General features: G+C 39.5%; 1 long non-coding RNA gene across 2 annotated transcripts in view; it reads right to left on the bottom strand.

Annotated features, from left to right (window-relative positions):
- Positions 1–662: 662 nt before the first annotated feature.
- LOC147148623 (uncharacterized) overlaps positions 663–23,315 on the bottom strand; it is a 153,168-nt gene continuing 130,515 nt past the window's right edge. For both annotated transcript variants that reach the window (XR_015086511.1, XR_015086512.1), the window contains 4 exons: positions 17,681–17,858; positions 16,644–16,717; positions 14,070–16,224; positions 663–3,201 (listed from right to left, as the gene is read on the bottom strand). This is a non-coding gene — a long non-coding RNA (uncharacterized LOC147148623). The remainder of the gene's footprint in view (positions 3,202–14,069; positions 16,225–16,643; positions 16,718–17,680; positions 17,859–23,315) is intronic.

Raw genomic sequence — 23,315 nt, forward strand, 5'->3', positions numbered from 1 at the left:
TTTTTATTCACATTTTATACAACGTCCTAACATCAATGGAATTGGGGTTGTAGTAACGCAAAAACAGTTAGCACAATTAAACACTAAAACAATGCCTACTCTTGTGCTGAGTTGAAAGTCAAAGAATGAATATGTGTTTTACGACATGTTTTAAAGATGGACAGAGAGGAGGCTTGCCTAACATTTAGCTGTAGATCATTCCAAAGAGAGGGACTGGCAATGGAAAAAACTGGACCCCCTCTGAGGCTCTGCTTAGTCCATCAGCATCCAGTCCGCTGACCCGAGGCACCGGGCAGGTACGTAGAGGCGGACGAGCTCAGAGATGTAAGGTGGGGAGGGACCATTTGGAGATATAAAGTGGTGGTCAACCCAAACATAATTATTTCAAGAATATGTTCTATGCAGGCCCACTAGTTGAAATAAGCTATTGTGATAAATATTGCATTTGTGGAATAAGAGTTATCCACACGTTTTTAGCTATCTCTAGGAGCGGCCATTTTGTCACTTCTGTCAACTGAAAATGTCATAACAGTTGCTCAGGGCTCAGGTAATGACCAATTACCGCTCACCTGTTTTCTGAAGCTGATCCATGATTGATTGTTATCTGAGGCCTTAGCATCTGTAACAAAATGGCCGTCCCCTGAGATGGCTAAAAACAGGTGGATTTTGCTGCTTAACTTCCACAAACGCAATATTAACTTCCTCTTTAAAGACAAAATAAAATAATCTTAAAATGAACTCTACAATGTACAGGGAAGCAGTGAAGGGATGCCAGAATTGGAAATATGTTCTCCTTCCTACGACCTCCAGTCAGGAGAAGAGCAGCAATATTTTGCACCAACTAGAGACGATTGAAGGAGGACTGGCTGACTCCAAAATAAAGTGCAATAAAGGTATGAATTACTGTTCCAAAGTGCTGTTGTGAAAGGAGAATCTTTACCTTAGCCAGCTACCTAAAATAAAAAAAATAAAAAAGAAGCTGGATTTAACAACAGCACCAAACTGCCGGTCAAATTTAAAATCACTGTCCAATTTAAAACCGAAATTTGGGAATGTTTTCTTTAGGTAAATGGTAAATGGGCTACCACTTGTATAGCACTTTTCTACCTTCGGTACTCAAAGCGCTTCACACTGTACCTCATTTACCTACTGTTGACACAGCATCAGGAGCAACATTGTCCAAGGATCGAACCCACAACTGTTGGGTTGAGACACGACCACTCTACCACTGAGCCATGCCGCCCCATAAGTTGCCAGGGGGCTCAAGTCAACAGGTTGGAATGTACAAGGGCCACTGGGCCCAAACACCATAACTTCTGTTTTCTTTTCGTTTAAGTTCAAGAATTTTAGTGCCTTCCAGGGTTTGATTTCCTCCAGACGGGGCAAAAGTGGCCTTCAGGAGACAATGTTCTTTTTGCATAGTGGGCCATAGATCTGACTGTCATACACATGGCAGTGAAAGGAAATACCATACCAATACCAAGATGGAATCCAGGGGCAGTAAATACAATAAAAACAGCAGGACCCCCAAAAGTGAACCCTGTGGAACACCATACGACAGTGCGGCAGAGTGGAACTCAAAGCAAACAAGGCTAACACAAAAAGTCCTACCAACCAAATAGTATTTGAACCACTACAGAGCGCTAACCCTAATGCTACAAACGAGCCAAGAGAATATTGTAATATCAAACGTATAAAACATACAACTAATACGGCAGTCTCAAACATATAATATTTGTTGTTCCCACAGACCACAGATTATAAGTACAAGTATTTTTGAATGGTCTGTTTGTTCTATATGTTGCTGCTCCGTATGTGTTAAAGCAGCAGTAGTTTGGAGGTTATAACTCCTATGCTAATTTCTAAGGCTTTAGCATTTTCTGTTAGCATTAAGGTAGCGGACTTCCATTAGACTAAATGATATGGTTTGATTGGACATTTAGGTGTTCATATATGTTCTATTTTCTTTGACATATCAGTTTTACAGTACACTTCAACTGATAATGTAACCAGACCTTAAAGCTAGGATACTTTAATTGTTATTTGGAGGAATTTGCAAATCTTCTTTTCGTTTCCTCAATGTGGTATGATACAATTGTCTCTCATTGGACAGTTAGAAAGTAAGAGCTGGTGCTGAGGGACACTTTCAAAAGTATTTTAAGAAGTTTAAGCATGGTTTAATATGTTTTAAAAAGTTGGGATGGGGAAAACTATATAAATTAAATTAAATGTTTTGTTTTGTTTAGTCTCTCTACATTTCAAATTTTCACCTACCATGATTAGGTCTGAAACATATCCCTTGCAATAAAAGGAGGTTCATGACATTACACAAATAGTTGTCAAGGTTGGCATGCTAACACGGCTAATTATTACATTCGATGAATTAACTGTGGCGTTTGAAAAAACAAACAGACGGATAGTAGTGAAAGAGGGCGTTTACACAGGAAAAAAATATTGAAACAGTAAAAAGGGTTCAAACAGGACCATACGGTTATGTATAATGGCATATACTGTATATTGTCTCTATATATACAGTACATTCATACTGCTAGCATGTGTTGATGACATCATCGATAGTCTGGCATTTCCCCCTGTGTTGCGCTGTGTGTGTGTGAGCGTGTCATTAAGTGAGCACTAATGAATGGTGACTAGGAGACTGGCTGGCTCCCGCCGCTGACCTCGGCTATGATTAGTGTGACCTCCCTTTGGCTTGACCAACAAAAGCAAACAAAAAACAGTTTTTGATATGATTGCAGGGAGTACACTAGGACTGCTGACGTTTCTCAAGCTGTAAAACAACCTCACAGAACACTTATTCAACATAAAGTGGGCTCATTTCGCGTGAGCATTAGCAGCAACGCCGAATACTAGCCAGTCAGGTTCACCTTCGCTTGTAGCCTTTGAAGGAAAAACTAAAACTGGTACGGGTAAAGCATCCGCTGAATCCATCTTTTGTTCCTTGTTGAGTTCCAACGCAGCCCTGCGAATAGAATAGCTTTGTGCACATGTCTGCTCCAGGAGTTTAGTGTTTTCATCAGTGGTGGTATAGGAGCAGCTAGCCTTCCACTGCATTGAAGCAGTGAGACGGCCATGGAGCTAGATGCAGTCTCAAACAGAGCAACTTCTTGCCAGGCAGCAATTTTGCAGTGCTGCTCCAACTGCAACACCTCAGCTGTCAAATGCTGATGGGCTCACATCTGTCTGAATGATACATGAAACAAACACAAAAAGGGAAATGAGTTTTTTGACACTGTATTTTTTTTAATTTCTTGTTTTCATTTATTTGTCTTTTCTTGGTGAGGAAAAATGTTGTTTTGCTACTCTGGCTTCCTCCCACGTTCCGAAAACAAGCATGTTAGGTTATTTTAGGTTCATTCAAGATGTGAATGTGAAGTGTGAGTGGCAATGTAAGTGTAAATGATTGTTTGTCTACATGTGTCCTGCAATTGACTGGCGACTTTCCTGCCCAAAGCAAGATGGTGATAGACTCTAGCTCACTTGCAATGCTAATGAGGATCACAACAACGCAAAATGGATGGGTGGATGTATAAACTGATATCTTATTTGAACTCGACTGGCAGTTAGAAAAGGTAACAAAACAAAGGTTAAGAAAGGTTATGTATGTTTATTATTTAATGTGGTACAAGATTGTTTCAAAATATCAGTGGTTGGGCTCACAGTCAGATGTTAGGCTTCAAATCTGGGCTCCAGTCGTCCTGTGTGGTGTTTGCATGTTCTCTCAGTGCTCGAACCGATTTTCTCCAGGTACTCCCAAACATGCATGTTAGGCTCACTTGAAAACTAGAAATTGTCCATTGGAGTCAATGTTTTATTTTAGTAATGTATAATACAGTATTGAACATGATCCTCGCCCGAATTTAGCAGGATTTTATACAAAAACGTTATTAAAAATCTTTAAAAAAAAACATATTTTTCACATCATTTTTCATCAGAATTTGGTATGATTTAGTTTGAAAAACTGCAATAATTAATTAGAATATTACTTTTTGGGGGGAAAACACTTAAATAGATTATGGATTTACCTTGACAAAATTAAAAATGGGATTGAGAAACTGAATTTTCAATTGGGATTTGTACAAAAAATCCACTTTGATGAGTGCACAGGCATAAAAAAAACGATCAGTCAAAAGGACCTTTCACAGGATTTTGTACAAAAACGAATGCAGAGTACTTAGTTAAAACATTGTGAGATTTACTTGTTTTAGTTACATATTCAAATAACATTTTATCTTGACTCATAAACCTCTTAACATGAACTGTTTTTAAATTATGTACACACAAACACACACATATCTATCTATCTATCTATCTATCTATCTATCTATCTATCTATCTATCTATCTATCTATCTATCTATCTATCCATCTATTCATCTATCTATCTAGAGAGAGAGACAGAGAGCAAGAGAGAGAGAGAGAGAGAGTGGGAGAGAGAGAGAGAGAGAGAGAGAGAGAGAGAGAGAGAGAGAGAGAGAGAGAGAGAGAGAGAGAGAGAGAGAAAGAGAGAGAGAGAGAGAGAGAGAGAAGAGAAGATAGCTGGACATAAGCTAAAATAAGATGTAAGCATCTCTATGCCTTCCAAATTGTCATGATGAAAATATTCAGATTTAAAAAAAATATACATTTATTAAAACATATTTATTTATTTACAGTGTTCACAACATGGTCAACATCCTCATAAATCACACAAAATGTAAAGATGTAGCCACTTCAAGTTTAGTTTATATTCGAAATAATTTCACAAAATAAGGGCACATTAAAAAAAAAAAAAAGTATACCGACACTTATATATTGAGGCTAAAATTCTGTATGACGCCAAAACAAATGTGTTTTTAATTGCTTAAAGAAAAAGTAAACTAAAGAGGCAGCGCTTAGATCAACTTGAATACTTTGTAGAAAATAGTCCTGGATATAAATTCTATATTCATATACATGACGTTCAGTTGTTGTCACGTTTTCATGATTTCTCACTGGACATTTTGAAAGAGTAAATCATTTGATCATATACTATTTTTAAAATGTATTGTTTTATTTACTGACTTTTTCGTTCGTTTCTTTAACTTGTAATGCATTACATGCGACACGCAAAGTCATTTGGATACTAAACACAAAGTAATAACGTGTGTGATAAAAATGTATTATAAAATATATTGTAAACGAATTCATTAAACGAACTTTTAAAGGAGAAAAACAAATATATAAATATTTAAAAAAAAAACTATATCTTTGACCCAACTTTTACGTGCACAAGACGCACATACAGGCTTGGCAAGAAGCTGCAGCAGAAAGGAGTCACGTGACGACACCTGTCCTCATTGTCACACATGATTGGCCACTCGTGTGCGCTGCTGACTCCGCCCCCTCGCGTTCCTCCCCACTACCACTGCAGTCAAAAAGGTTCACCAAAAGGATTGTTGTGGCTCACACTTTGCGTGCGGGGACTTTCAGGCCGAAAGCGCACACGAAGGGGCGGAACGGGTCACTATTAAAAAGCCAATCATTGTGACATTTTCATCATGAAGGGGGCAAAAAAAAGCCTCTGTTCAATAAAAAAAAATTTGCCTGGAAATATAGCAAACATTACTAAATATGAATACAGATGGAAATGAAAATTAAACCACATTTGACATGACAAATAAAAATGGTGACATTTTGTATTTAATTCCGCGTGTGTAGCCTATATTGGAAGCTCTCCAATTGAAGTAATTGATGAAAATGTAAAACGATACAGTAATCAGACTTTTTAGATCATGCTCACTTGCTCAAAGTGACAATTTTACAATGCGTTTATTATAATGCATGTACAGCTGAGACGCATATAAGTAAATGAGGTAACTAAAATACAAGAATTAAATATGTATTATAAAAGGCTGTATTTCGGTGCAGGTGTTAGCCGCTGAATGGAGATGAGCTTAATGAAATGACTCTTATGAAGTTTCACGAGTGCAGAAACAAAACTGAAATATTTCATCCATCCATCCATCCATTATCTGTACCGCTTCTCCTCACAAGGGTCGCGGGGCGTGCTGGAGCCTATCCCAGCTGTCTTTGGGCAGTAGGCGGGGGACACCCTGAACTGGTTGCCAGCCAATCGCAGGGCACACAGAGACAAACATCCGCACTCACAATCACACCTAGGGGCAATTTAGAGTATCCAATCAACTTACCATGCATGTTTTTGGCATGTGGGAGGAAACCGGAGTGCCCGGAGAAAACCCACGCAGGCACGGGGAGAACATGCAAACTCCACACAGGGGAGGCCGGAGCCGGGATCGAACCCACGACCTCTGAACTGTGAGGGGGACGTGTTAACCAGTCGACCACCGTGCCGCCTGAAATATTTCAAAATTAAGTAATTCACCTGTTTTATTCAAACAAATACATATATAAGAAAAAAATATATATAAATGAAAATAAAAACAACAGGTGATTACTTAATTTCAAGTAACAACACAATACAATTTTATTTATATAGTGCATTTCACAACAAGCTGTAACAAAGCACTTTACATACAACAACAAAACAGCCACAATACAACAAGTGAAATAAATAAATTAACACAGGGGAGTAATTATGGGATGGATGATGTGACTCTGCTCCCGTTGCCAACAATAACAGTTGGAGCCTATTTTGTCTTCGTGGCTGTCACTATTGTTCTACTAAAAATGACCTTCCAGTCATTTTTCTCTAAATAGCAAATCCTTTTATTCTTTTAAACGCCCCCCCACCCTTTTTTTTTTTTTTTAATCGCTGGCTACCTTTGCACCTCTCCGTCCTTCCCCCTTTGTTTGGCACATGTCTCCAATTACCTGCTGCTTTCACTCTCTTTTGGGCATACTACTTCTTCACAAGCACAACATGCGTGAAGAGGCGGCGACGTGTCCGTATTGATTGCCAGAAAGTCCGCGTACTCGTCGTCTCCTCGACCAGCCGGTTGGCATTTCATTATACGAGAGCAAGAGATAAGTGCCCACAAGGAGCGCTGGAAATCCGCACAGTGAAATGCAGTGTTGCTAAGATACGGACAAGACGCCCAATTTTAATCAGGAAGCTCCACTCTGATCATATGCAAACGAGCTTGTGACAACCAATGTAACTGAACATAAAATAGAATAATCATAATAATAATGCACCCCAGATTTGATGTCCCAACAATCTGAAATTAAATTAAAACTTGTAGAATGTCGGACAATTTATTATTAGTGTTCTTTGGTGTTACACTGAGTGAACACCCACATATCACGGTCTACTGTTCACAACCAGAGTATATCACATTTTTTTTTAAATTTTGGTTCAGTGCAGTACCACATTGTGCCACAACAAACAGAGCAGCACTCGGCACAAATAGACACGGTACAGCGTAATTCACAGCAAGAAGAGGCACATAATGTCCCCAACTAAACCCCGCTAATAGTTGTCATTCCCTCAGAACAGAGAATGTATGCTTATGAGAATTTATGCTTATGATAAGTCTAGTAATGTATATTATGCTAAGGGGGTGGGACTTGTGTTGGGAGGGCTATTTCTGTGTTGGGGGACTCAGAGATACATACAGTACATTTCCACCAAGATACACTCACTTGCAGAAATCTATGCATGTCAGGGCTCGTTAAAGCCCTTAAAGAGGAAATCAATCCAAAACCTATTTTTTTTCCAAGAATATATTCCCAGCAGGCCCACTAGTTGAAACACTGTATTCTGATTAATGTTGCGTTTGTGGAATATGAGTTAAGCAGCAAAATCCACCCCTTTTTAGCCATCTCCGGCGTCGGCCATTTTGTCACTTCTGTCGACTGAAAATGACATCACAACTGCTCAGGGCTCAGATAACAACCAAATCATGGCTCAGCTTCGGAAAACAGGTCAGCCATGATTGGTCGTTACCTGAGCCCTGAGCAACTGTGATGTCATTTTCAATCGACAGAAGTGACAAAATTGCCGCCCCCGGAGATGGCTAAAAATGGGTGGATTAACTCTTATTCCACAAACGCAATATTTATCAGAATGCGTTGTTTCAACTAGTGGACTTGCATAGAACATATTCTTGAGAAAAATAAGTTTGATTTGACTTCCTCTTTAAAGATGATTCAATGGGGCCATAGTGACATGACACATATTATTGGTACATTTCATAAAGCCAGAGGGTTACACACAAAGGAAAATTCAACTTATTGCAATCAGAGAGACTGCTTTTTTCCCCGTATACAATAATGACATTGGATGGATGGGTAATCTGTCATCAGATCAGAACTGAAGAAGTCAGTTAGCACCGTATGTCATTTTTTAATTTGATGTATAGCCTAGAAGGGTCTTTCATACAAATATTTACTATAATCATTAGTGTCCCACGATATGGCATGTATTTTAAGCAATGATTATCTAAATGCATTTTTACAGTATACGTAAACTATTTCATGCCTTAGCATGTGGGAAAGGAGAGCCACAATCAATGATGCAATTTTCAGCCATTTACTGAATGTTGGCAAAACAATAAAATAAAGTGAAACACTCCCAAGCAGATCCGATGTCACAGCCCCACCATGTCCCGCCTCTTAAAGGCATATGTACTCCATCTATCCATCCATTATCTATACCACTTAATCCTCACTAGGGTCGCGGACATATGTACTCACTACACTACAATATATACACTTATTACATCTTTTTTGGGGGGTTTAACTATGTGTACAATTTGTTTAAGAGTTGGTTTTAATATATTTCACTGTGCTATAGTAAGCTTTAAAGCATGTGGGAAAACTATAAAAAGTTTTTTTTTTTGTTGATGTCGGGCCGAAACCTATCTCACAATTTGTTGAATTGTATATTTTTTCCACAAATCTTTACTACTGGTCAGTCCACACGTGTGGGTGTCATTTTTCCAAATTATTGCCCAATCTAAAGCAGGGGTCACCAACTCCGTTCCTCGAGGGCACCTGTCCTGCAGGTTTTCAATCTCTCCCTGCTGTAACACACCTGTTAAAATGATCAGGATCGTTAACGGGCTTCTCAAGAGCTTGCTGATGAGCTGATTATTTGAATCAGGTGTGTTACAGCAGGGAGGGATTGAAAACCTGCAGGGCAGGTGCCCTCGAGGACCGGAGTTGGTGAGCCCTGATCTAAAGTGTTTAAAATGTCTTACGCTTATTGATGATGCAATATTAATGGTTGAATGAATGTGACATTTTTGGGTTTTCCTGAAAACTGCTGATTTTGGAGGTACAAGGATTCCGCCCGACGCCAGCGATATGGTTTCTTTCTAGTGAAGATTTGCACATGAAAAATGTGCCGTGAATTAGTGATAGTGATAGAACACAACTTTGCTAAGTTTGATTGTCGATGCATGGAGAAAACGGCTGTTTGGAGATGCTTTTCATCGCACGTATGTTGCGACATGCACGAATATCGCCGCATGAAGCAGTTACATGACATTTGGCGGCAAGATTATTTACACGTGAGACATCAAAGTGGGGAATCTTTCTTGACCTGCGTGTCATTTAACACAAGCGTGATAATGACGCTATAGAAGGGGGTTGCTTACACAAAGGCCAGGGGAGGTTGCGACCTGCCAGAAAGGCCGTATCAGGTCCATCCGAAGAGGATGCCGATAATGGCCTTTTAGGTTTCACCTCCCCGTGCCCCTGACCACTACCAAAGTCAATCAATAGTGTGAGTGGATCAGCGCTATGAGGTTACTGTATGAGCAACTGGTGAGCTTCACGGCGGCTAATTGGCAGGAAAGCAAGTGTCCTGTCGTGTCAGATGAAATCCATTCAACCAACCCTGTAGGTCGTTCCAAAAAAAAAACCTGGTATGATCACAGCGTGGCCCTCACAGGTTCACTGCAGTGTCATTAAAGTGAAAGTGGCATCTTAAAATATGATTTTGTAAGTAGGTAAGTGAAATATAGGCTGTATGTTTCAAGTGTGATAAATTACAATTTCTTTGCTTTTATGTGGCACACGAAGAATATGCAAAATAAAATCCATGGCTCCGATTACACTAGTCAACAGCAAATTTTAATTAGCTTTATGTGTGCCTCAACATATTTTTTGATGCTGATTTAAAAAAAATGTTTTTATATTTTCCTAGCACATTAAGTTTTTGAGACATTTTCATTTTTGTTTTTAAGATAGTTGGTTACGAAAGCTTGTGCAATCCTTATTTTACCATGCGTTGTAATTTATAGCTGTAATTCCACCTTTTGCGGAACCTAACCTTTATGTCCTAATATTATTGTTCTTTTTTATGAGAACCTGATGCACTTCAGAACAATTGCTGTAAGATTCGTAACCAGCTCAACAATTTTTTAGTTTTAGTTTACTCGAATTTCTGATGAAAAAAGGTTGTTAAAAATTTGCTGACCAATGTTATCTTCAGATCGGATCGGAATCAAGCCGCTTGTGGATACAAATTCGATATTTGCCAACACACAGATGGGATATACTGTACCTCGTCTATGCCAGCTTGACGTCAACCAAATACACGACTAGTGATGTATATACAAATCTACGTCTGGTAAATTACAGTAGAGCCTCTAAATATGATATATTAGACGTACAGAAACATTAAATGGTCTATGCTCAATAGGTGTAGACGTAAAATATGGTCTAAATACCTTACAGTAAAGACGTGTAAACATTAAATATGCTCGTTTAGGTGTGGTGATATGAAATTAGCTGGAAGCATGCAGAATTAGGTGTGTCGGCACATATGATCTAAATATAATGTATAAGAGGTTTATAGACGTTAAATGTAATCTATAGTATATTTTCGGCATTAGATATGGTCTAAATATGCTACATTTGAGGTGTATAATCATTATATATTGACTATGCATCCGTACTTAAGCTTGACAGTGCATTGTATTATAGAGTGACAGTTTTAAACTAATCATTGATTTATGTTTAAGTAAAACCAGGGAGAAAGGTGAAAGGCTAGTCACTAGCTGGTTGGCAAAATGACTTGCTGACAGACTGTTTGGTTTACAGAATTGACTGTCTACCTTATCTCATGTTGATGATTTCATTTCAGAAGGTATATGCACTTTCTTCTATCATTATTGGTTTAATTAAGAACAGATCTGACATATATTGTGTAAGTAAAATGCTGTTAATACCAATGGATTATTCTGTGTATTAAGTTAAATTGACTGGCATTTTGAGTTCAAAGAAAGAAAAATTAAGATTAAATAAAATAATACTTCATTTTTCATTATTTTTTATTTTACAAAGAAATCATAATCGTAATCGTAAAATCGGGTTTTAGAGAAAACAATCGGGATTTTATTGTTAGGCAAAATCGAACAGCCCTACTATGTACTCTTTAATATTTGTATAATTTATGGATAATCCTATACATCCACGTTGACTGGGCCTGGTGTCGAAGCTTACTTATTATGAGTGATCACATTCAGGTGGGAAACGCGCCACTCGAAATGTACATGGAGACAAGACTCCCCAAAACAGGGATATAGGATTGAAATGGGAATTGGGCACTTGGACATGCAGTGTAAATCCAGCCGTAGATCCCAGTCCTGCTGTGGTGCTTGCACAACGACGGGAAGGGAGGGAGGGATAAGGAGGGTAGGCGGGCGAGGTGAGTAAAGAGAGCGGCGTTCAAAGCCAACCTTGTCAATAGTACTCACAGTGGGCCAGGAGAGTGTAATAGCACTTGGCTGATTCCACATTGATATCATATAATCCAGTGTGCCCCCGTTTCACTATCATATTTATCTAACCTGCTGGGGGACAGGCTAAGGGGCGGCAGCGTCCCTGCTGCTCGGAGCAGACGCGCTACACGGCGCCCTCGTGTATTCTTATTGATTACTCCCACCCGGTGGCCCCACGAGACCGTAATTTAACTCAGCGGGCGCTGCACTTTAATGCTGGAATTCAAACATTCCAGCCACACTTGAAGAGACAAAAACAATTGACACTTTCAAAATGTGCAGAGCCCTCTCTTAAATGGGATCTGAGGGGGAATGGATCATTTCATGTTCAGTGTTTTTTTTTTTTTTCAAATATTTTTTATTCTCACTCTCTCGCTTCGCTTGTCTGCCTGTGCAGTCAATGCGTTTTAGCACAATAAAATAAGGTGACAGTACAGCCAACTTGTTCATTCTAAGCACATAGATTGTATTTAATGTTATTCGTGGGGACAAAAATAGAACCTTGAACCCATCTGTTGTGTTGTTTGCTTGACAAGACTGTTCATGGGTCAATGAGGCACACTCTGTTAAATCTTCAAAAAATACAATAAACAAAATGCAAATGACATTTTTTAAATGGTTGTAAAAACATGCACAAAAATTGAAAAAAATATATAACCATCTGAATTATTCTAACCCTAATTTGACAGAAAATATACTGTGCAAAATGTCGGATTAAATGGAGTAATTTTGACCCTGAACATAATGTTGACCTGTATGGTTAATCCTAAATTAATGGAAAATAAAATCTTAAGTGATCTATCTAACCATCCATTATCTGAATTGATTATCCAGTTAATAAAATAAGATAAAAACAATGAAAAATAAGGTAAGGCTAAGAAATTAAAAAAAAAAATCCTAGATTTTCAAACTGGTCATTTTGGCCCACAACATGAAAGTAACCCAGTCTGTTTGATTAGCATAAAATATAATAAATGCAATACAATATGTATTCATAAATGATTTATTTTAACAAATGAAAAAAAAACAAGGATAGCAGAATATGTTATCCTATTTTTCTTGTAATGTTTTTTTCCCTTTGATTTTCAAAGGAGGGTTAATGCAATGGACCAACTCTACACCGGCCAAAATGTAAGATGGAAAACAACTTCAATCAAGTCTGTGAACTGATATAATGTGGAAGTGATATAATGTGGAGCACACAGGAGGGGAGGCGAAGACGCCTGAAGCTGGAGCCTAGCCCAGCTGATTTTGGCCAAGCACATGGCATTCACACTCACATTAACTCCTAGACCTGAGTCTTCACTCAATCTAACAAGGATGTTTTGGGAATGTGGGAAGAAAAAAACATGGAGAAAACCCAGACAAAGCACAGTGAGAACTCGTCAGGTCCACATTGGAATACCAGAGCCGAGATTCGAACTCAGAACTACAAAACTGTGAGGCAGATTTGATGATTTCTATACCACGTGCTGCCCCCAATAAAAATTGAAATCCTTCTAAAATGTTTTAGTGTGTGTGTTTGTGTGAACAATATACATAACTATTCTTGATAAAATTATAACAACAAAAAAAAGATTTAACACATAAACTTTGGCGACAAATTGAATTCTGATTGCTTTTTGTAAATTGCTCAGCAAATTGACACCAAGAATGAAAGATGTCACATCTACTAAACCATTACGCTGGTCAACAAATGTTTGAAAATGTTTTAATCAAGATGCAAGTAGACTTTTCTAGATTATTTTTGTTGTACTGATTCCGAATCTGCCCTCATTTTCACTCACTTTCTGTGGCACATAGGGTTTTCAACATCAGCTTCATCATCATCATCATCATCATCCTTATATAACATCTACTAGAGTAATATATTCAGTAATATTTACGAATTAAGGGTTAGGTTCAGAAACAGATGGAATTTGTTTCTGAAACAGCAGTAATAACTTATAATGCATGGTAAAATCTGTATTGCGCAATATGTATTGCGACTTTTATAAGTCAAACTTAAAAACAAAAATGAATATGTTGAAAACATGATATGCTAGTAAAAAGTAAAGGCATTTTTTAAATCAGCGTCAAAACTACGTTTAGGGATACAGAGCCATTTCAGATTTAAATGTGCTGTTGACCAGTGTTACAGTGTTATTTCTCCCTAAATTAATATACAGCATATTTTTGGAGGGATTTGGTTCAAATTCGCAAAATAATTTCAACACTTTTGATAGGTTAAAAATTTGTATAAATAGTAAATAAATAAATAAATACATAAACAAATAAGTAAGCAGACCCACATGGGAGTAACCAGTAGTCAATTGCACACACAAAAAGCATTAGTTGACATAACATTTAAAAAAAGCTGTGCTTGATAGAGTGATCAAACCTGAATGTGTGTGCCAAGGAAGACTGAGTCATCCACAGCGCATCTAAAACCAGCATCCGCCAGGAAGAATGTGCATCAATGAACTGTAATGACTTTGTTTTCCTTTAATGAGAGGGAACGGATTTGATGTTAATGCTGTTGATCACCACATAGGCTTCAACACACCTAAATAACTGCAAAGCAGACACAAAATAATCAATGAATAAAATGATGTTTCTTTCTATGGTATGACGAAAATACTGAGTTTAGCTGAGCATTTGGGTGATGCGCTGTGGCTGGCAGCCGTTCACTGTTGCAGGCTGTGCAGCAGAGCGCACTCCAGAGATCCATCCATCTCAATCGGAGGCTGCAGCTGACACCGTACAAAGAGGTACAATTAATAAGAGCATTATCCAGCCGTGGGCAACAATAGAGTCCGAACGCACAGACACCAACCTCGGGAGGCCCGCCAATGACGAAAAGTGTGTGTGTGTGTGGGTGTGTGTGTGTGTGTTTGTAGGGAACAGGGCTGGGGGGAAGGGTGTGACACGGCGCTGCAAAATTGGATGCATTACAAGCAATGTCTTCACACCATGAATCACCACAACATATTAGGATTGACAACTCAACCAACCAGGACACCTTTTCAAAAAGTATGTTGCAATATTTGACTTAGTGTAATAAATGGTTCCAGAGCCCATCGGTTGCCATTTTAGTTTTTTTTAAGGGTTAACTATTGAAATCTGACATTTTGTGATTTTTTTTTCCATCAGCCCCTACTAATTGCACATTAATTCTATCTACTTCAGTGATTTGGAACCTTGTGCTCCCCAACAGTGGCCATTGCATTTTTTTTTTGAAAAGCATGTTTTTTGCCTGTTTTTTTTTTTTTTTGCTACAATTTCCAACTGATTGCACCTCAATTGCAATATTTACACCAGAAGCATCTTTTCCAGTGGCCATTTTAGTACAACAACAAAAAGAACAACAAAAGTCCTCTACAGATCATAATAGATTAATGAAAAAATTATGATTACAATTAAACATGCATATATGGGTGACTGTTTTTTGTCTTTTTTTTTTTTTTTGGTAAACATATTCTCTGAGGTTTAATCTGTTTTTGGATTTGACATTGCAGACCAGATCGTCTTGTAAACAATACAGGTTCCCCAACCCTTGGGTTTCTATTTTCATATGAATTTCAAAAACATTTTTATTTTATTTTGATTTTAACCCTCTTATTATCTTTGGGGTCAATGATCAGTGACATCATTGTTGTTAAATAAAAAATTTAATTTGGACACCTAAAATAACAAAAACCTACAGTATATTTACAGATATTTAGGGAGTAAATAATAAATATCCTAAATATTTTCTGTGGATTCAAATGAAATAAAACTGAAGTAAACAATGTGCATTTTTACATTAATTAGTTTACCCAGTTGTCACCATTAAATTAGGTTATGCCATTAAACGGATAGGATAAAACTAGGTATATATATATATATATATATATATATATATATATATATATATGAATGTGTGTATGTGTGTGTCTATACTGCGGTGTCTATTGTATATATTATTTTGTGTTTTAATTTATTGCTTTGACTTGTTATATTTTTGCTATTTTGTTGTTGTCATGTAAAGTGCTTTGTTACAGCTGTAGCTGTTATGAAATGTGCCATATAAGTACAATTGTATTGTGTTGTATATATATATATGGGGTTCAAAACTAGTAATACAGTTAAAAGCAGTAAGAATGAAAAAAGCCTTTTTAGTATGTATTTCACAAACACACTTCTTTTACAAATTTGCATTGTATATTAAGTTAATTGGCCTGTTAAAGGTGGGACGGAAATGTGTACTTTTGACATATACATATATAGATTAGTGTCAGTAGGACATGGTGCACAGATAAGAGAGAGTGAGAGACAGTGAGTAGATGCGCAGCTATCAAACAAACAGGACAAGCGATGATGGCGCCGCCATCAAAGTGTCCTATTAGTGCAGCTTGAGCGCAGCATTGTGCTTCACAGGCGAGAGGGCGGAGACGGCGCCGCGCTGACATTTACAGCAAAACCAGGGGTTGTTTGTGGTCACTGCACTGGAGACAAATGCCGGACCCCGAGGGTCGAGGGTCACGGGCTACATTTCACCCGCAGCGGAGGTCCCTCTGTTGGAGAAGACAAACAGATAAAGGAGCGGAGGTGTGACGAACTCCCGCTGTTGTGGAAATCAATGCGAGGACTGAAGGAGGAACTTGTACATCTCTCCGAGTTCTTAGTCAGTCCTCCCCACCTTGAGCCTTTTTCTTTTTTCCCGCTCGATCCGCAGGGGAAAGGATGAGCTTGGTTATGGATTAACGGTGTGATCAATAACAAGATAGGAGGCTGTAAAGCTGAGGAAAATTAATTCGAAATGCAGTCAAACTCTTATCGACCTGCAGCCAGGGTAGCAGGTAGCTGATAATCCACCAATATTGTGATGAGCGGCTAATCTCTCATTTTAAATATGACCTCCACCGCAGCATAATAAAAGTTGAGAGCGGCCACCCATTTTGTTAGCGTCTAATCAGCCCGGAGATTTTCTCACCTATTCATCTCCATCCAAGCACTAATCTTCCTCTCTGAGCCCCAGTCAATTAAAGCACTTTCATATCGTCATTGCTGGAAGAAAAAAAAAAAGAAAACGCACTGTGAACTTTGCAGTGGCATTTCTGTGACATCACCGGTTGGGAAGTGAGTTTTTACATTGCACGTTTTCCGATTTATAAACACAATGGATGACGTGAGACATACTGAAGCGTGATTGTTGTTAAATTTTGAGCTGGTTTCTGAAGCTTTTGATTAAGAACTGAATTTATTGTCCGACTTGTTCTGAAAGGAGATATTTTACGTAAAATGTACTTTTTAATTGCTTGTATACAAATAGTTGGGTTTGTGGAGCACGCGTGTCTAGAATGAAATTTTACAAACAAGTACAGATATATCTCGATTTGAAGTTTAATTTTATTCCGTGACCAAGACCATAACTGAATGTACTGGATTCCACATTGAAATGAATTCTTTAGTAGATTAAATTATTTCTATGAATTAGGTGTAAAGAGTAAATCAGAGTTAAAAAAAAAAAAAAGCAAACAAAATGTTTCTCAAAGTGAACATTTTTTAAAAGGATTCTACATGAAAAAAAACTGAACACAGTGCGAGGCTGTTGTGTGCAAGCTGCTCAAGATAATGAGCTTGATAATATTTCTCTCGCAAAGCGTATCTATTCTATCAGCAATAGCATCGCTAAACAGTTTTCAGGTACACCACGGTAACGTAATCAGTGTTTCTAATGTGTTTAGTGTCTGGGAGTCTGACATGCAATAGAAAGATGTTTGCCAGATAACCAATAAAAGCTAAAATGACTGCACCCAGTTCTGCTATCAAGTTTGTAAATCATCCAACCAAGATTGTGAAATCCAACTTGAAATAAGATATTTTGTTTGTTGTTACCTCCACGCGGTTCATACTACAATGTGGATGTTCAATCAGTGCCTCTTTTGAAATATTATAATTTCATTCTAGTGGAGTGCAAATGAGACAATCATTTTGTGTCAATCCATCTCATCAGTACATGACGCTCACCTAAATATCACCTTAATTATTCCCCACTGAGGCTCGCCAACTCCAAGCTGTCAGTCACTCCTTTCCAGCGAGGACCAATCAACGCTTCTGGCCTCGCCACCGGGCACCACTCGGGACCGGGTCACCTCCGACTCACAGCCCCCTTCATTGGGGGTACGAGCTGAGGGGAGCGTCGGCTCTGCATCAAAAGCGCAAAAACAAAGCAGGTTAATTGTGATCAACACAGTGGCACTTTAATGAGGCTTGCTAGCCCGCGGCCGAGCCCGATTCGCGACGCAACTTTCCTCCGTTTTCTTTGATCGCCTTGGCTTTTTCCGTGTCTGTCATTGTCGCCCGTAATTACCTTTAGCGCCAAATGGCCGCCGTGAGAGATAGGTGTCTGTAATTAATAACATTTCCATAAATTTGAATCGCTAACCAGTCTCATTAGCCGCGCCCCCCCCGTCTTTTTGTCTCGCCTCGACTTCTCTTGTCATCTTTTTCCAACTCTGACAATACACAATAGTGCAACTTAGGGCAAGGGACTTGCTTGATGTGTGCCACGTTTTCCCAGTAACCCAATTTTACTGCAGGTAATTTAACGCAGCACGCGCCAGGTCAATGCGAAGGGAACACTGATTGTTGGAAGTATAGAAGTTTTTTCAATTAAGTCAATCAAACTTTGATGGAGTGTAAACACAGAGGAACACCGGCTAAACGTTACTGGCACTTCCTGGTTTGGACCGCAGTCATGTTGGCAGCGAGAGAGCTCGTGTTGTGTTCACTTGACAACTACAATTACACAGAGGGGAGTGTGTGTGTGTGTGTGTGTGTGTGTGTGTGTGTGTGTGTGTGTGTGTGTGTGTTCTTGAAGGAAACACCTGTTGTTTTGATGACTTCCAATATGTGCCAACACAGAGAGGCTTTTATCCTGACACTTAGACAGGAAATAATTATTTGATCGCCCTGCTGAATTTGTAAGATTGCTCACTTACAAAGAAATTAACAGTCAACAACATCATTCAAAACTGCATAAATACACACAACATTGTGCATTTGAGTGAAATAAGTCTTGGATCCCCTGGACCTCAACCAGAATTCTAGCTCCCACAAGTTGTTTGGAGCCCAATGTATTACACCTGCTCTGGGAATCAGTTTCTCACCTACCAATCTCTATACCACCATGGCCAAGGCTAAAAATTCTCTTGAAAAATACCAGGGACAAGACTGTAAACTTGCACGAGGCTGGAACGTGTTGCAAAACCATCACCGTGGTGTCACCGTCCCAAAGTGGAAGACACACAAAACGATCATCAACTGCCATCAATTGGTCGTGATCTGTTGATGTTCTGACAATGGCCACACGGTCACCTTGCTCGAGAAGGCACATACTGTATACAGGTACACATTAGGTCTGTCAGTGCTGTGGCAGCAAAGAAGTGCCTCAAGAAGCATATTAATCAAATTCCATGCAGCAGCCAAGAAAGTTGATTTTGAGTTTCTGTAAATCGGGGTGGGCCGACGTCGCGCCTCAGCTGTTTTGCAAACCTTGTGACCAACTACGTCTCATCTCTGCGCTTGTTAAAAAGATATTCCAAGTAGCAGAGCAGAGTACCAGTACCAGAGCATTTTCTTCCAAGCCTTCTCTAAGTCAATTAAATGTTCACAGAACAAACGTAAGGCGGCCCTGTAGAGCGTTACAAACTGTCTTTCTTGAAGACTCTGGTTTTAATTGCCTTTAGATCATTAATAAGATCCTGCCATATACTTTGATGGCGCTCCTCTTTCTTTCTCATAATCATCCTCACTCCACGAAGCAAGACCTTGCATAAAACTACACTCCGAGGGCAATTGGTGTGTGTCTTGCACTTTGGAATAATATTGCCAGTAGTTGTCACCTCCTCACCCAGCCTTTTGCTGATGTTTTTTTTTAGTCCATTACAGCCTTGTGCAGGTCTAAAGTCTTGACCCTGACAGCTCTTTAATCTCGTTATAGAGATTCCAAGAACAAATGTGATCAGGAGTATAGGGAACCAGCCAATCTCTAGGAGCCAGAATTCTGGCTGAGTTGTAGGGAGTCAAATACTCTACACTCGATAAAATGCACAACACATACAAACTTTTTGGAGTCTTTTTACGCACTTTTTGATTGATATTCCGTCTATTGCCATAATCAATAAACAACAAGAACAATTTATGAATTTCTTTCTAACTGATAAAACTCACACAATCAGAAGAGGATCACATCATTATTTCTCTCATTGTAAACCGAGGGAACATAACCGTCTCTCACTAATGCGACCATATTAATAATTCATTCCCCATTAAAGACCGGTAGACTATTCCATATGCCCTCAACAGTGTAATCTGTGTGTATTTACTTGCCGTGAACGCAAATGAGGCTTTTTCTCAATGATAGCCAGGCAAGCAGGCAAGTCTTTGTTGCATCCACTCTATAATCTGCAGGAGAGCAGCCTATCATTAGAGCGGGCGGCGCCCTAATAGACTGACACGGATGCGATGGGGAGCAATTGATTCTGCACGTCAATCAGCAGACGGTGGAGAAGTGGCTTGTTTGTGCCGCACCTCACAACAACCACATTGGAAAAGAACAAGGCGAAGATGAAGAAAAAAAGAAGCGCCATCATGAGGAAGTCATTAGTGGACTCTTCCTCCTGCTATGCTGTGCTTAACGTGCACATTGACAATGGATATTGACTTCATCTCATTGCTTTGCGATTGGAATAATATCGTTTTGTCCCCACGGTCAATTCTAGAAACTCCTCTTAGAAGTACAATTTAGAATTTTGCTTGTTGATCTGTTTTGTTTTGTATTCAAACAGTAGGAGGTAAAGAAAAAGTGATGCTTTGATACCTGTTGAATTACAATTTTTGGTATAAGTAATGTGTCGCAGGAGTATGTTCATATGGCCTGAAAATCATAAATTAACATTTTAAATGTTCAACAATTTAACATTGTAAAATGAGCCATTCAAACGGTATGGGTCAGCAGGTCCATTTCTAAGAGTAAGAAAATGCCGCACGCCCTCCAGTTCTATGACACTTTTTTCCCTCAACGAGCATGATCAAGGTCACCTTATCAAAAATATTTGTGGCTTGGATGCACATACAGCAGGTCAAAAGTGTGCATCTATTTCAGATTGAGGCTATTCGTTTGTCATTTTGTAAAGAATCACCCTTTTATGGGTTTTTACAACAGGTTTATCTGCAGTAACCCCTAATGTAATGTAATACCTTTACACGATCGGCACCAATCAGCAAGTTAAAAAAAACGATAAGTGATGACAGATTTTATTTTTAAAAAAAGCGTCCGTGATTGACGTCGCCGCGGGATAGATGCTAACGGAAGAGGCTTTTTGAAGATCATTAGCTGGCTAATTTACAATTCAAACCCGCTGTGGACACGCTTCAAATGCGCCAGTAGTACTTACCCAACTGCGTGTGCTTACTTGCATTGCGAGCCCCGGGGTTGGATTTGTCATATCGTATGTATAATTATTTGGGTCCAACAGACGGCCAGAAGTCACAGTCAACAAGTTATTTATTTTCCACACTTCCCTTCAAAATAAAAGCATACCAGCAAACCGCTATTGCTACAGCGTATTTCCGGAAGTAGAAGAAGTGCATGAACTCCACCTCAATGTGTTGGCCTCATCCTTGAGTGCTGCGCGGACCTTGACTAGACTCGTGGACCGTTGTTTTGAAACAGTTGAGTTCCAAGTTGTGGGGCGTCGCTTCAAAAAGAGAGCGACAACAATGGATATCGTTCCTGCTACAACCATAAAGGGACCGAGATGACTCGACGATGCATTTAATCTTATTGCGAAAACGCTCTGGAAGGTGGCGGCTAAGGGGGAACGTGGGTGAGTAGTTTCTTTTTACACACACGCCGCTGCCAAACTAGTTTGGTTTGCATCAGCAACGAGCTGCGTGCTGCATCCTCTCTCTCGTCTCCATGTGGGAAACTCTATGACATCGCAACATGTGACATAATGGACCGATCAGAGCAGCAACAATTCCTGATGTGTGCGTGGATGTGTTGCAGAACTGTCGCCAACAGCACGATGCGTCGGTCATGTGAATCAATGCGGCAGTTGATGCTCTCGCCGTTGCGGGAGTAGAAAGAACCTCAAAAGAAGCCTTTCACCGAGTAGGCTGAGATGAAATTTGATGAAATCACGAGTACGTCACATGCATGAGGGCCGATTAGTGGGCCGGACTAAAATCCACTTCCGTGTATGCTTAGTCCAGCCCTTTTTTAAATTTGTCAGCCCCCACCCCCCGCCCCCAAAATGGGCATCTGGCCGGTCCGGCCCAGGGACGGACTGCCCAGCTCTGGAGAATAGTAAAACACAAACACAATAAACACAGTCGTGCAGGGGATGCTGTCGACTACAGCTCTCACCCAGACGCTCATGGAGCATTGCCGATATCATGCCCTGCTTCTTAAGAATACGTCAAAGAGGTTTACAATGTGTTTAAAAAGGTTTTAATACGTTTAAAAGTGTTAAAGTGTGTGGGAGGGGTAAAATACTTATTCATTTTTTTTAATAGGGTTTGTTTACGTGATGCATTTACAACTATTGTTAGTGGGTCTGTAAAGTCTACGCTGCAATTAACTGGGGTTCACTGTAATTGATCAAATTGATTAATTGCCTGGCTCTAACCTATGAAATAGATTTCCTGTTTTTTATTCATCACTGAGGAAAACTAAGCAGCATCTCCTTCCTTCTTTTAAGATGTCCGCCCTTCGTCTTTATTGGCGGACATCTGAGCCCACTCGGAATTAAAGTCGCAGCTGGATGGAGAGAATACATCTCCCTGGCTAAAAGGGAAGGGTCCCACCTGATTAAGAAGGGCAGGGGAAAGACTCTGGCAGGCCAATGGGAGGGGGTCAAGGATAGACCCCCCTTCTCCCACCCACCACTGTCATTTTTCTATGACGGCACCTCCCCTCGGGTCAAAGTTGAGACCGACTTTTCATGAGCAGAGCGCTCCGACGTCAAACACGAGATTAAAGCGGCACGGTGGCATCTTGCGGGGACCAAATGAAAATATCAAGCGCTAAGCCTCATCCCCTGCCCTCAGCCCCCCCGCCACGACCACCCCCTTGCGAAAAGCCAGGGACAGGTATCTCATATTAGAGAGGCAGCCTAGTTAGCAGAGGTGGGCCTGCTGCTTTCCACACTCTCAGCGCCGGTCAAAAGGCCAGGCTGGCTTTGGAATTGCTTTATTGCTGCAATATATTACAGTAGAGGCCCGCACAAGCAGCTTATTAAGGAGGCAGCCAAGAGATGCCCTCCTGACTCACTGACAGCACCCCGGAAACTTTCATATCGCGCAGAATAAAATGATGTTTTTGTTTTTGTTTCAATAAATGTTCTCCATAAGTCAACTCAATTACTTTTCTTAAACATTTTGACAAATAAAGAAATACATACAATGATTCCAGCGGGTTTATTACGCAGGAGCCACACCAAAAAGAAAAAAAAAAAAACAGATACAATGAAAATTCAATATATATACAGTGTATATATTTTTACCAGATTGAAGTCGCAATATTGAAGTGGGAAGAAAATCATCTCGTAAAAGCAATTTTATTTTTTAAACGTGAACTTTTTTTGCCTTGAAAAGT

This window comes from Filicampus tigris, chromosome 4 (assembly GCF_054856515.1).
Source record: "Filicampus tigris isolate MCC_2025a chromosome 4, RoL_Ftig_1.0, whole genome shotgun sequence".
NCBI classification, from domain to species: Eukaryota; Metazoa; Chordata; class Actinopteri; order Syngnathiformes; family Syngnathidae; genus Filicampus; species Filicampus tigris.